The sequence below is a fragment of the Schistocerca cancellata genome, chromosome 1 (genome assembly GCF_023864275.1).
Source record: "Schistocerca cancellata isolate TAMUIC-IGC-003103 chromosome 1, iqSchCanc2.1, whole genome shotgun sequence".
Classification (NCBI taxonomy): domain Eukaryota; kingdom Metazoa; phylum Arthropoda; class Insecta; order Orthoptera; family Acrididae; genus Schistocerca; species Schistocerca cancellata.
This window is the reverse complement of record NC_064626.1, coordinates 709852821-709867113: the sequence shown is the minus strand read 5'-3', so window position 1 is coordinate 709867113 and position 14293 is coordinate 709852821. Positions and strand designations below refer to the sequence as shown.

The 14293-nt window shown below is 43.3% G+C and overlaps 2 non-coding genes across 2 annotated transcripts; both read left to right on the top strand.

The window, feature by feature from the left end:
• The first annotated feature begins 3210 nt into the window (after positions 1–3210).
• On the top strand, positions 3211–3285 carry Trnas-uga (transfer RNA serine (anticodon UGA)). Its single transcript has one exon. It is a non-coding gene; the product is annotated as a tRNA-Ser (tRNA).
• A 226-nt stretch (positions 3286–3511) lies between these two features.
• Trnas-uga (transfer RNA serine (anticodon UGA)) lies at positions 3512–3586 on the top strand. Its single transcript has one exon. It is a non-coding gene; the product is annotated as a tRNA-Ser (tRNA).
• The last annotated feature ends 10707 nt before the right edge of the window (positions 3587–14293 follow it).

Sequence of the window (14293 nt, the reverse complement as noted above, 5' to 3'; positions counted from 1 at the left end):
AGGTCACCACCAAGGCTTACATTGCACTCTTCGTCTGTATGGCAACCAAGGCCATCCATTTAGAAGTAGTAAGTGACTTGGAAACCAACTCGTCTTAGCAGCTTTGAGAAGGTTCATTTTCAGGCGGGGAAAGCCCTCTCACCTATACAGCTACAATGGCACTACATTTGTGGGAGCACACAATGAGCTCAAACGGTTTTTCTCCAATAACAGCACTATTGAGGATGTGGTGAATTTCTCGACGTCAGAAGGGATTAGTTGGGAGCTCATTCCACCTCGTGCTCCTCACTTTGGCAGATTGTGGGAGACAGGAGTCAAATCAATGAATTCGCACTTGAAACGTGTCATTGGTAACATGTCCTTAACGATTGATGAACTAACCACCATACTGAGTCAGATAGAAGCATGCTTGAACTCAAGGCCCTTGTGTTCTCTCTCTGATGAACCTTATTCTCCTGCTGTACTCACTCCTGGTCACTTGCTAATTGGTTAACTTTGTACTTACTCTGAACCTTCCATCCTGGAAATCCCTGCCAACCGGTTGCACAGGTGGCAACTTACACAGCAATTGCACCATTCATTCTGGAGGAAGTGGTCAATGGAGTACACGCACAACCTGCAACAGCACACCAAATGGACTTCGTAGGCAGCCTGGCAACCACAGATCGGCGATCATGTGCTGATCAAGGAAGACAACTTACCACCCTTGATGTGGAAGCTGGGTGTCATCATCGAGCTATTTCCTGGTCCTGACAAGCGTGTGTGTGTGGTGCTAGTGAAGGCGGCGAACAAGCAGTTTAAAAGGCCCATAGCCAAGTTGTGTCCCCTCCTCAAACAGTGATTTCTTCACTGTGTCAATTTGTGTATGCATTTGTTTCTCATTATGTTTAGATTTAAACTTTGGTTGTCCTGATTGAACTTGGTCGAGGCATGTCTATAGCTATTTCAGTCATTGTTTGATTATGTGCTATTTCTTGGTTGTTTTTGCTTGAATTTTGTATGTCATTGTTTGTGATTTGGAAAATGAGTATCCTCATTTCGAGTGGGAGTCCCCTAGACTTAGAACTACTTAAACCTAACTAACCTAAGGACACCACACACATCCATACCCAAGGCAGGATTCGAACCTGTGACCGTAGCAGTCTCATGGTTCCGGACTGAAGCCCCTAGAACCGCTCGGCCACAGCGGTCGGCTTTCATTAATCACCACAGTGATAACAGGATATACAAAATATCTGGTGTCAGTGGTGAAAAACCATACATGTTAGGCATGCAAACCATAAGTTTAAAAGAAACAAACAATACAGATAGGTGACAGGGAATTTCAGAGAACAACTGGTCTAATAAACCTCATTTTCCTAAATCCTGCAAAAACTGTAAATTATTCACCCAGAGATCTGGAGATGTATGGTGAAATACTGCAAATGACTGGTGTACATAGGAAAGCAGGAAACCAATGCAGTGCGAAATACAAAACCGTTATAAGACCTATACTATACGCTCATCATAGCACTGGTGATGGTATTGACATCCAACATAAAAGATGTGAAGTTTTTTAAAACACAGAAGAGTACAAAGTGCCTAACACATTTCTACCATAGAATTCACTGGGATGATCCTATTTACTCTGTAAAGATATCGTGGCATTGTTTTGATTATTTGACCACACAGATACCATCATCTACATCAAAGACGAGGAGAAGGTCACATCTATGCATCGAATCTTCAAATTTGATGCTATTCAGGAACTGGAACTCTATGGGTGATCTGCTCTCCATCGACAGAAGAAGAAGTCATGTTAAAGTACTGTTGTGTCTGATTATGAAAATGTAAAGTTAGTTGTAACATAGAAGAGAAATAAATGAATTATTATGTCATAATCTGTGTGTACTTCATTTCTTTCTCACTTTGCCAGTACATAACTTTCTCCACATCATGTCTGTTGTTCTCCTACCACAGGAGATATAATTTTAGACATGTTGGCTGTATATCTTTGGAAGTGGACACGGTCATGTGCCACCTGCTCCCACAACGAAACACATGTAGTGCGATAGGCATAGTCCTGTGCAACCATTACATATATTTCGTTATTCTCCATCTTAAACTTCACCTCCTTAATAGGACTCATGTACAGAACTAATGTCACTTCAAACTTCCTGGCAGATTAAAACTGTGTGCCCGACCGAGACTCGAACTCGGGACCTTTGCCTTTCGCGGGCAAGTGCTCTACCAACTGAGCTACTGAAGCACGACTCACGCCCGGTACTCACAGCTTTACTTCTGCCAGTACCTCGTCTCCTACCTTCCAAACTTTACAGAAGCTCTCCTGCGAACCTTGCAGAACTAGCACTCCTGAAAGAAAGGATATTGCGGAGACATGGCTTAGCCACAGCCTGGGGGATGTTTCCAGAATGAGATTTTCACTCTGCAGCGGAGTGTGCGCTGATATGAAACTTCCTGGCAGATTAAAACTGTGTGCCCGACCGAGACTCGAACTCGGGACCTTTGCCTTTCGCGGGCAAGGTTCGCAGGAGAGCTTCTGTAAAGTTTGGAAGGTAGGAGACGAGGTACTGGTAGAAGTAAAGCTGTGAGTACCGGGCGTGAGTCGTGCTTCGGTAGCACAGTTGGTAGAGCACTTGCCCGCGAAAGGCAAAGGTCCCGAGTTCGAGTCTCGGTCGGGCACACAGTTTTAATCTGCCAGGAAGTTTCATATCAGCGCACACTCCGCTGCAGAGTGAAAATCTCATTCTGGAAACATCCCCCAGGCTGTGGATAAGCCATGTCTCCGCAATATCCTTTCTTTCAGGAGTGCTAGTTCTGCAAGGTTCGCAGGAGAGCTTCTGTAAAGTTTGGAAGGTAGGAGACGAGGTACTGGCAGAAGTAAAGCTGTGAGTACCGGGCGTGAGTCGTGCTTCGGTAGCTCAGTTGGTAGAGCACTTGCCCGCGAAAGGCAAAGGTCCCGAGTTCGAGTCTCGGTTGGGCACACAGTTTTAATCTGCCAGGAAGTTTCATATCAGCGCACACTCCGCTGCAGAGTGAAAATCTCATTCTGGAAACATCCCCCAGGCTGTGGCTAAGCCATGTCTCCACAATATCCTTTCTTTCAGGAGTGCTAGTTCTGCAAGGTTCGCAGGAGAGCTTCTGTAAAGTTTGGAAGGTAGGAGGCGAGGTACTGGCAGAAGTAAAGCTGTGAGTACCGGGCGTGAGTCATGCTTCGGTAGCTCAGTTGGTAGAGCACTTGCCCGTGAAAGGCAAAGGTCCCGAGTTCGAGTCTCGGTCGGGCACACAGTTTTAATCTGCCAGGAAGTTTCATATCAGCGCACACTCCGCTGCAGAGTGAAAATCTCATTCTGGAAACATCCCCCAGGCTGTGGCTAAGCCATGTCTCCGCAATATCCTTTCTTTCAGGAGTGCTAGTTCTGCAAGGTTCGCAGGAGAGCTTCTGTAAAGTTTGGAAGGTAGGAGACGAGGTACTGGCAGAAGTAAAGCTGTGAGTACCGGGCGTGAGTCGTGCTTCGGTAGCTCAGTTGGTAGAGCACTTGCCCGTGAAAGGCAAAGGTCCCGAGTTCGAGTCTCGGTCGGGCACACAGTTTTAATCTGCCAGGAAGTTTCATATCAGCGCACACTCCGCTGCAGAGTGAAAATCTCATTCTGGAAACATCCCCCAGGCTGTGGCTAAGCCATGTCTCCGCAATATCCTTTCTTTCAGGAGTGCTAGTTCTGCAAGGTTCGCAGGAGAGCTTCTGTAAAGTTTGGAAGGTAGGAGACGAGGTACTGGCAGAAGTAAAGCTGTGAGTACCGGGCGTGAGTCATGCTTCGGTAGCTCAGTTGGTAGAGCACTTGCCCGCGAAAGGCAAAGGTCCCGAGTTCGAGTCTCGGTCGGGCACACAGTTTTAGTCTGCCAGGAAGTTTCGTATCAGCGCACACTCCGCTGCAGAGTGAAAATCTCATTCTGGACTAATGTCACTTGTTTCCTTCACAAACTTTGTATATACGAATGGGGTAGGTCATCTGTAAATAACAACAATAAAGACATATGGTGAGGAATTTATTCGTTTATTCAATTATTACAGATACAATATGATTCTTGAGATACAGTCTCGTTATTGAGATACAATTCTGTCCTTTTAGATACAGACACAGATTAGATGCATGTCAATGTTAGGTAACACAATTTGGTTCCTTCTACACATTGGTTCCTGAGTTACATTTCACAGATAAAATTTGTTTCGATGATAGAATTGACTATTTTTGAAAACAGATACGTTTCTTTGATACTTAGTGAAACAGCTACAATTTGGTTCATTTATACACAGACACATATGTATGTAGATGTTCACTGATAAAATTTGTTTCTTTCTACACATTGGTTCCTGAGATACCATTCACAGATTTGTTTCGTGTGATACAATTTAGTTCTTTTAGGAAATAGATACATTTTTGATACTTTGCGAAACAGTTACAATTTATTTCTTTTAGAAAACACGTACTTTTATATTTTACAATGAGATAGAACAGTCAAACAGAGGTACGTTTTGCCTGAAACTAGTACTGTTACTAATAAAAACTATAGCAGACATTCCAAACAGTTTTGAGCAACATGACAATTTTTTTACAATACACACTGTATTAAAGGACAACACTAGCACTGGATTTATCCAGAATACCTGCAATTTCTACTCAACTGGGAAAAAGAAATACTAAAAAACTAATCAAACTGGGATGGCCAGTAGCAGGTGAAACTTAAAAACTAGACTATTTGTGAGTGTACCTGGAACACATTTTTATATGACACGCAGACAGTTTACGAAAACAAAATACATTGCAGCCTTGTTTTCATACAGATTTTTTTATAATTTTTTTCTTGGAAGTTGTTTATAGTTTTATCAGTTTTTTCTACATAGACACACCAAAATTATATACAAAGCACACATAAAGTGCATGAAAAAAGAAATGTTTACGTGGTGTGGTCTGCATGAAACAAACTATTTACACTATAGTACATACAGTGTACAATCCACTACTATTTACTCACTATGATAAATGGGTGATACTATTCCACACACATTCATTCCTCTTCCACCCTGATTCACTCCCTACGATTCCCTCCACCGATGTCATGAAGTGACTAGTGTGAGTATGGGCAGGTTTCAACCCCATCCTCACAAATGACCTGCTTATTGCACTATCCAGTAATTTCACTTGTTTCGTCGAGTTTTGTCACACTATCCAGATGCTCATATGTGGAAGCCCCCTTCCTAATTACAAGTTGGAACTTTCCCTTGCAGGAAACACTGATTTGGTGACATGCATATCCTTCAGAGGTAGAGTTTCAACAAGTTTCTAGAGTGGTGCTTGCATGATACGTAGCGAGTCGAGGACGTGGAGCACAATTCTGGGCGTCATTCGTTTGGAGAATGAAATATATTTATCAACGCTCTCTGGGAGAATACTGGCCTGATCATTCTTCATACCGAATTTAGCCAAATTCTCAGCAAGGAAGTGAGCATCATACTCAGTGACATTATAGAAGAAAACGGATATGTGTCGTGGCAATTGATACTTCAATTGGCATGCATTGTGAGCTGCACTGCGAAATTTGCCCATAAGATGACAGTGGTCCTATGAGGTGTTTCCATTTTCCAATCTAACAGCAACCCACAACTGTGACAGTCAACTGTGTTGTTGTACAGATGAATATTCTCCTGCAATTCGGTCATGGGAATGTTGGTGCTGTAAAGCTTATCAGCCTCCCCTAAAAGTTTATTAAGATTGGTGAGGATTCTCCCCAACATATGATCTGTGGTGGCTGAGACTGGAATCAAAGTTACCTACCACCTGGTATGCCACTGCATACAGTACATGTTTTTCAGTGAAGATTGTATGTGAGGCTATAGGATCCCCTTCTCATCGGGTCTAAGGAGGGATGAGGCACTCAAAGACAGCATACACTACAAAGGGACTTCGCTCCTGGAGGAGGTGGTTCTTAAACTTTAAAAAATTGTTTTTCTATGTCGACATTTCAACACCATCGAAGAACTATCTGTAGTATTCAAAGCTAATGACTTGCTTGACGAAAAGTTGGTGAGGCACCTGTAGCAAGTACGCTTTTTATCCTATGTTTATCCTATTGGGAGGAAAGGAGCCAGTACAATCCTTGACCTACACATAGTGATGATTTTCATTCTCATCTCAGATTAGCAGCATGTTAACAAGCAGCTTGCACTGGCCTGTAAAATCGGATAAATGGAGGGTCCATCGACTTTGTGGCTGATTACACTGTTGTTGTCGTCATCACCATCTGATCTGTTCTTCTTCAAGTCAAAAACGTTAACCAAAAAACCGTAATCCTGCCTCTCAAATTTGGGTATGTCCTGAAGTTTGACAGGGAAATCAATACCATCAAAGTTGTAATACCCATGAATATTATCATCTACATTGCATTTTTTAGGACGCTCAGGAGTTTGATTATAATTTCTTTCACAGGCTGGGCTTGACCATGTGAAACAGTTATTGCCTGTTATTCTTTCACTAGCTTGACATAGCTAGAGCCTTCATTTATTGGGTCATGGAAATGTTAGTCGATATCGACATGTAGAACAAGGCTGAGTGCTTTACCAGATCCTTTACCAGCCATCTCTGAAAGCCAGTTCCTAATAGCATCTGAGATAAGGTAATGGAACCACTTAGTGATTGTGCTCTGAGATATCACACTGTTTTGCCCCATATACAATACTTTTCTCTATGAGAGCTCCTTCCACTTTGGAAGGATGTAATAGAGGGCAGCATAATAAGACGCTGCATTTCATGGAGGAATGTCATGGATCATTCATGATTTTGATGAGCTCTCTCTCCACAACAGGGCGACACACCAACAGGAAATTTGTAACATTCTTGTGTCACCCTGCTGGACTCTTGATCCGTGTATCCAAAATGCATTCATTGAACATATCCTTGATCATTTTGCAGTCTATTTGTCACATGATGTTTTTCGGATGGGGGAGAGGGCTGATACTTGGCATATCACTATCTTTATTATTAATACTAGAACTAATTGAAGGCAATGGAGGTGGTGGTGGTGTAAGATGCTGGTGCAGAGCATTGGATCCCTGGTGTGGCCAGACCGAACAGCTAGGTCGCAGAGATGCTGACCATTGCAGCTCTGGCTGCGGGTTGCGACTCTGCTCTTTCTCTGGGTGGTGGCATCTGGGCCAGCCCATGATGGGTACAGCAAGCTTTTGCATAGGTCGTGCATGCAATACTCGCACAGGAGTCAGCGCTGCTGTATGAAAGAGTACATTAATTAAGTACATAAATGAACCAACTGTAGAGGGAGCAAGAAAAATACATTGATTAGAATAACACAGATACTGCAAAGAGAGAAAACGTTGCTAATGCCATCATTTTGGTGCCAGGGAGCGATCATCACCCCAAATCCTCAGACGCTGCCTGAGCCCATTCAGATAGTGGCAGCTTGAACCTTGATTCATCATGGCTCTCAGGTGATCTACACACCTCAGAGTCCGAGGCACCCTGCAGCAACTTGTCAACTATACTGAACTTGGAGGCTGTAACAATGTACTGATTTGTTAGAGAAAGACTTCCTCTCTACTATACTACACTCCTGGAAATGGAAAAAAGAACACATTGACACCGGTGTGTCAGACCCACCATACTTGCTCCGGACACTGCGAGAGGGCTGTACAAGCAATGATCACACGCACGGCACAGCGGACACACCAGGAACCGCGGTTTTTGCCGTCGAATGGCGCTAGCTGCGCAGCATTTGTGCACCGCCGCCGTCAGTGTCAGCCAGTTTGCCGTGGCATACGGAGCTCCATCGCAGTCTTTAACACTGGTAGCATGCCGCGACAGCGTGGACGTGAACCGTATGTGCAGTTGACGGACTTTGAGCGAGGGCGTATAGTGGGCATGCGGGAGGCCGGGTGGACGTACCGCCGAATTGCTCAACACGTGGGGCGTGAGGTCTCCACAGTACATCGATGTTGTCGCCAGTGGTCGGCGGAAGGTGCACGTGCCCGTCGACCTGGGACCGGACCGCAGCGACGCACGGATGCACGCCAAGACCGTAGGATCCTACGCAGTGCCGTAGGGGACCGCACCGCCACTTCCCAGCAAATTAGGGACACTGTTGCTCCTGGGGTATCGGCGAGGACCATTCGTAACCGTCTCCATGAAGCTGGGCTACGGTCCCGCACACCGTTAGGCCGTCTTCCGCTCACACCCCAACATCGTGCAGCCCGCCTCCAGTGGTGTCGCGACAGGCGTGAATGGAGGGACGAATGGAGACGTGTCGTCTTCAGCGATGAGAGTCGCTTCTGCCTTGGTGCCAATGATGGTCGTATGCGTGTTTGGCGCCGTGCAGGTGAGCGCCACAATCAGGACTTCATACGACCGAGGCACACAGGGCCAACACCCGGCATCATGGTGTGGGGAGCGATCTCCTTCACTGGCTGTACACCACTGGTGATCGTCGAGGGGACACTGAATCCAAACCGTCATCGAACCCATCGTTCTACCATTCCTAGACCGGCAAGGGAACTTGCTGTTCCAACAGGACAATGCACGTCCGCATGTATCCCGTGCCACCCAACGTGCTCTAGAAGGTGTAAGTCAACTAGCCCAGATCTCCGGATCTGTCCCCCATTGAGCATGTTTGGGACTGGATGAAGCGTCGTCTCACGCGGTCTGCACGTCCAGCACGAACGCTGGTCCAACTGAGGCGCCAGGTGGAAATGGCATGGCAAGCCGTTCCACAGGACTACATCCAGCATCTCTACGATCGTCTCCATGGGAGAATAGCAGCCTGCATTGCTGCAAAAGGTGGATATACACTGTACTAGTGCCGACATTGTGCATGCTCTGTTGCCTGTGTCTATGTGCCTGTGGTTCTGTCAGTGTGATCATGTGATGTATCTGACCCCAGGAATGTGTCAATTAAGTTTCCCCTTCCTGGGACAATGAATTCACGGTGTTCTTATTTCAATTTCCAGGAGTGTATACACATATGTGGAATATATTTAAGCACTACAGAATTTTTTTAATTTCTACTTACAAGACTGCTCAGACATCTCATTCTCTGTTGCAGGCTGCTCCAGCACCTGTTGTTGCCAGTGAACAGTCTCCAGCTGCCTTTCTATGAAGTCAAGCACCTCTAGAATGGTTGCCGTAATAAGACGAAACATAATTTTTTTAACGTTGAAATGTACTTACTAGAGAACCTCCCCATCGCACCCCCCTCAGATTTAGTTATAAGATTGCACAGTGGATAGGCCTTGATAAACTGAACACAGATCAATCGAGAAAACAGGAAGAAGTTGGGTGGAACTATGAAAAAAAAATAAGCAAAATATACAAACTGAGTAGTCCATGTGAAAGATAGGCAACATCAAGGATAGCGTAAGCTTAGGAGCGCCGTGGTCCAATGGTTAGCGTGAGCAGCTGCCAACCGAGAGGTTATTGGTTCAAGCCTTCCCTCGAGTGAAAATTTTATTTTCTCAAAGTTATGATCTGTCCGTTCGTTCATTGACGTCTCTGTTCACTGTAATAAGCTTAGTGTCTGTGTTTTGCGACCGCACCGCAAAAGGACGTGCCTCTCCAATGGGAACCGAAAACATTTGATCGCAAGGTCATAGGTCAACCGATTCCTCCACAGCAAAATACGTCTGATATATTCTATACGACACTGGTGACGGCATGTGCGTCACATGACAGGAATATGTTGTCGAGCCATCTAACTTGTACACTTGGCGAATGGGTAAAAAGATTCTTGTACCTTGCCCGATTTAGGTTTTCTTGTGGATGTGATTATCATAAATAAAATAAAATAAATTTAACTTTTCATTCGATGGAAGACTTGAACCATGGACCTCTCGTTCTGCAGCTGCTCACGCTAACCACGGGACCACGGCGCTCCTGAGCTCACATCGTCCTTAATGTTGCTTATCTTACGCATGGACTACTCAGTTTGTATATTTTGCTTTTTTTTTTCATAGTTCCACACAACTTCTTCCTGTTTTCTCAATTGATCTGTGTTCAGTTTTTCAAGGCCTATCCACTGTGCCAACTTATAACTAAATCTGAGGGGGGTGCGATGGGGAGGTTCCCTTGTTAGAGAAAGATTACACAGCTTCTACAGAGATATATTTTTTTCCTATTCTGACATGACTCTTGCTGCTGGATATTCTCTGTTAGAGGCTGTTCCACTGAATGTTGCTGTTGGCGTTGGTGTTTTACAGCCTCCAGCTCTGTTTCCAGGTCAACCTGCATTCCTGGTATGCACTAAGTAACAACAAGTATGAAATAGAATTATGAACGTCAAGTCACCGCTATTACTACTACCACTACTGCTACAAGAACAAATTACACTACTATGATTAACTTTTATATACTTTCAAGGCAATCCTAGCAGTAGGTTTCCCATGGGAATATGGACCTCAACAGGAAGAGGCCAAAGATTCTGCCATGGTCCAGCTTCCTGCTCCCATCTCTCATCACACTACAGAATAAAATTTTGGAGCTGTGTTGTGAAAAGGGAAAAGAAACGGAATTACTGACGAGAAAATCATGATAGAATTTAATATGAGGAATTTTTCCTATTTGTTGAAAGCAGGACATTACGATTTCTGGGAAGTGTAACACATGATGGATGAGGAAATCATAGTAACAGTCATGAGACAGAGTACCCAACTTCTCAGATCGGGTCTGACACACCTCAGACGACGACCACAACCGTTGAGGACGGCCAAAACGGGCGCTGACGGCCGTCGGAACATCCACGAATGGAGGGGTCCATTGAAGCCGAGTCTGGCGGGCGTGGACCACAGACGGAACACTCGACTCGGCGCGGACAGATTACGGAACGTCCAGCTCCTTCCAGGCATAAATACTGGACTCGATCGACCCAAGGACCAGTCTCAGGTAGCACCTGAAGAAGACAGCAAAGCACACTGTTGAAACATCGTCCGGCAATGACGCGAACATCTGGCTGGATTCCCGAATATCCAAGATGTCAACAGATCGCCAGGAAAGCATGAAGAATTACAAAGTGTAATCCTTCTTATCCAGCAGCTGGACACAGACTCAGTCCTTTTCCCGCCTTTTCTTTCCCAGGTCACCATCTTGGATTACGTCACAGAAGTAACGACAGTGTCCTCTGGTGGCAGTACTGTGTACTAGGTCAGTTTGAGTCCGGACCTCATGGTGAACACAGTGGATGGAGCTACTGCCCATGACAACTCAAATTGTTCAAATAAACAATGCAGTCAAAATAAAGACTTATGTTCATTTTATCCACCAGCCCAGCACAGACCGAGTTCTTTTCCTACCAATTCCAAGGAAGAGGTGGTGATTGGATGACTTACGCTAGTGGAGGTAGCCTAAGTGACCTATTTTCTGGCCAAAATTTTCATGCCCTATTTTCTCACCATTTTCTTTAGTAGGGGAGGGGAAGGGAGGGGAGGGGAGGGTGGAGGGGAAAGGATTAGATTAGCAGAGGTGGCCCAATTGACCTATTTTCCCGCCAAAATCTTATCTTCCGCCATAGCGTCATTGCAACATTGCCACATCTATCACTGCCATTATCGATTCGCCATCTTGAATGTATTTGCAGCAATGCAACATGGAGCCATGTCTTTTCTTAACGATAGTTCGAAAGCATTTTTATGTGCAATTAATGTTTGTGCACTGCATTATTTGGGCTGTCTAAGTGTTGTCAGCGTTTTTGCAGAGCATTGTACATGCATTATTTTCTGAGAATTTTACACGTAGTGAACGTGTCTGTCCATCCACGTATTGTACTATTTTGTGGATATGTCTGTAGGCTGTGCAATGCATTATTTCGACTGCTTATAATTAGTGTTTGCAGGGCATTTCATATGCATTAATTTGACAGTTTAGGGGTATTTTACGTTTCTGTACATTTGTGTGCTGCATTATTTCGTTAATTTACGAGGAGTTTGCAGGTCTGTAGCCTACGTATTCTGACCTCAAGCACATTAAGGCGAGTATTTTGTAGCAGCACAAAAAATAAAGTTTGTGAAATCCATCCCTAAATAAATTGTTCTAACTTACCACTGAAAATAAATAAAGTACACTTCTTTCTGGACCGCCATCTTGGGAGGGACGACTGCATCTGTGCTGGCGTTACTGTGTTCTAGGTCACTTGAATGCTGGACCTCATGGTGAACAGAGTGGATTAAGCTCCTCCCTATGACAACTCAAATTGTTTAAATAAACAATATATACAAGATAAAAACTTAGTTCCATCCTACTCACCAGCCCAGCACAGACTGACTCCTTTCCTGTCAAATCCAAGGAAGAGGTATCCTAACTGTCCTATTTTCCCATCATTTTTTTGGTGAGGGGCCAATAGAGGATAGAGGAGGGGAGGGGATGGGTTAAGTTAGCGGAGGTAGACCAGTTGACATATTTTCCCATAAACATTTGAACGTCATTGTGACATTGTCAACTATATCGCCTCCATCTCAGATCTGCCATCTTGAATACATCTGACAACAATGCAGAGTAGGGCCACACTGCTGTTGCCCTACTACTTACATATACTGTAGTGTTCTTTTCTTGTATAAAATATGGCTTTCTTTGGTGAGCTATTTTTTCTGCTCTCCATTTGTAAAATGATTGTTGTAATAATTACCAGATAAGCATATTGACCTATGATGTATTCCAAGGCTCATCAAGATTAGAAACAAATATTTGTAGCAGCTCTAAGACGCAATTAATGGTCTTGGGGAATATGTAACCAGCAAAGTCAACACATCAAACATACTATCTTGGAATTTACGTTGCTGCTTCAGACTTTTTTGTCTAACCTGTAATCCATAAATTCATCGACCTTACTCGAAAAATCCGGTTACCTTCCTTCCTTATAACGAATTTTCCATCGGACCAGTTCTCCCAAAGAACTACTTTTTTATATTGGCGGTATCAGCTTTTATTTTGTTTCCATTGTGAGTGACAAAGCGCAAATATCCATAAAACATACTTTTATAATCTTTGGTTAAATGTACCGTACACGCCGATAATCATGGCTCCTGACCTACAGTATGTTAGATACGAGTCAACAATGGGTAATTAGCTCCGTAGTTAAATTTCTTGCATTCATTTTGGAAAAAATTACTGTAAAATTGGAAGTTTGTGTTAAAATTAAATCTGATAACGCTTAGAACTGAATAAGAGTTCAAAATTCGATTGACCGAAATTCGTGTTAACCGATAAAAGTTGCTGTTAGATTTAATGTATTCCTGCATGGACCAAATTTTTTTTGTGTTAGTCATGAGTACGTCTTGCGCAATTTCGAGCTAACAAGACTGAACAGTAATGCTACACTATATTTATTAGAATTTTATTTTATTAAATTTGTACTTAATAAAATCTATGTTGACTGATTTTATTTTTCATCGTCATTTGCACACCAGATGTATTTATTTAACATTTTCCAATATACATTGCTAATTATAGAATGTCACTTTTTTCAAAACAGATCACACAGAGCATTTATAAAAATCAAGGATAATTTAGGGTATCATGAAACTGTGAACCCTCCATTATTTTTCCTGACATCACGACAAATAGCTTTTCGAAATTTCTCCCAGAATCACTGTGATTTTGCTAACTTATTAACGGGTTAGTCTACTCCAGACAGTACATTTTAGCAGATATCAATGTACTACAATTATCCTCTCACTCCAATGAAAATTCAAACGGAAATAATTCACTCTCTCATGCTTTCGTCATTGGATCTACTAGTGAATTTTGTATAACTAGTGTGTACTAAATGAAGTGCATTCACATTATACCACACAATCTCATTTACAAATATGAACTTCCAATCAGAATACTTTCGCTGCATAATAATACCTGGCCCAATAACTACATACTCTGTCACTACTACTACAAAACATACTCAGTGGCAACATCATTCAAAGCATAAATACATACTCAATTCGAGACAAGATGTAATAAAGTTGAATACTAATTTCATCAAAAGCTATTAACAAGGAGTTCTCTATTGAATGCATGAAAGTACAGAAATGGATGCGAACTGAAATAAACTTCAATACGAACAACATGCTTACAAAGCACTTAAGTGGAGCAGTTCACAGGCGAATTAGTAGGCAGGAACAAATGTCCATAGAACACTAAGCTACGAAACCAGCTTCTGTTTCATTTACTCCACACAATATTATGGATATGAGCAAAAATGAAGGAGATTACAAGCAATAATACACAATGTAGATTCTACAGTGCAACA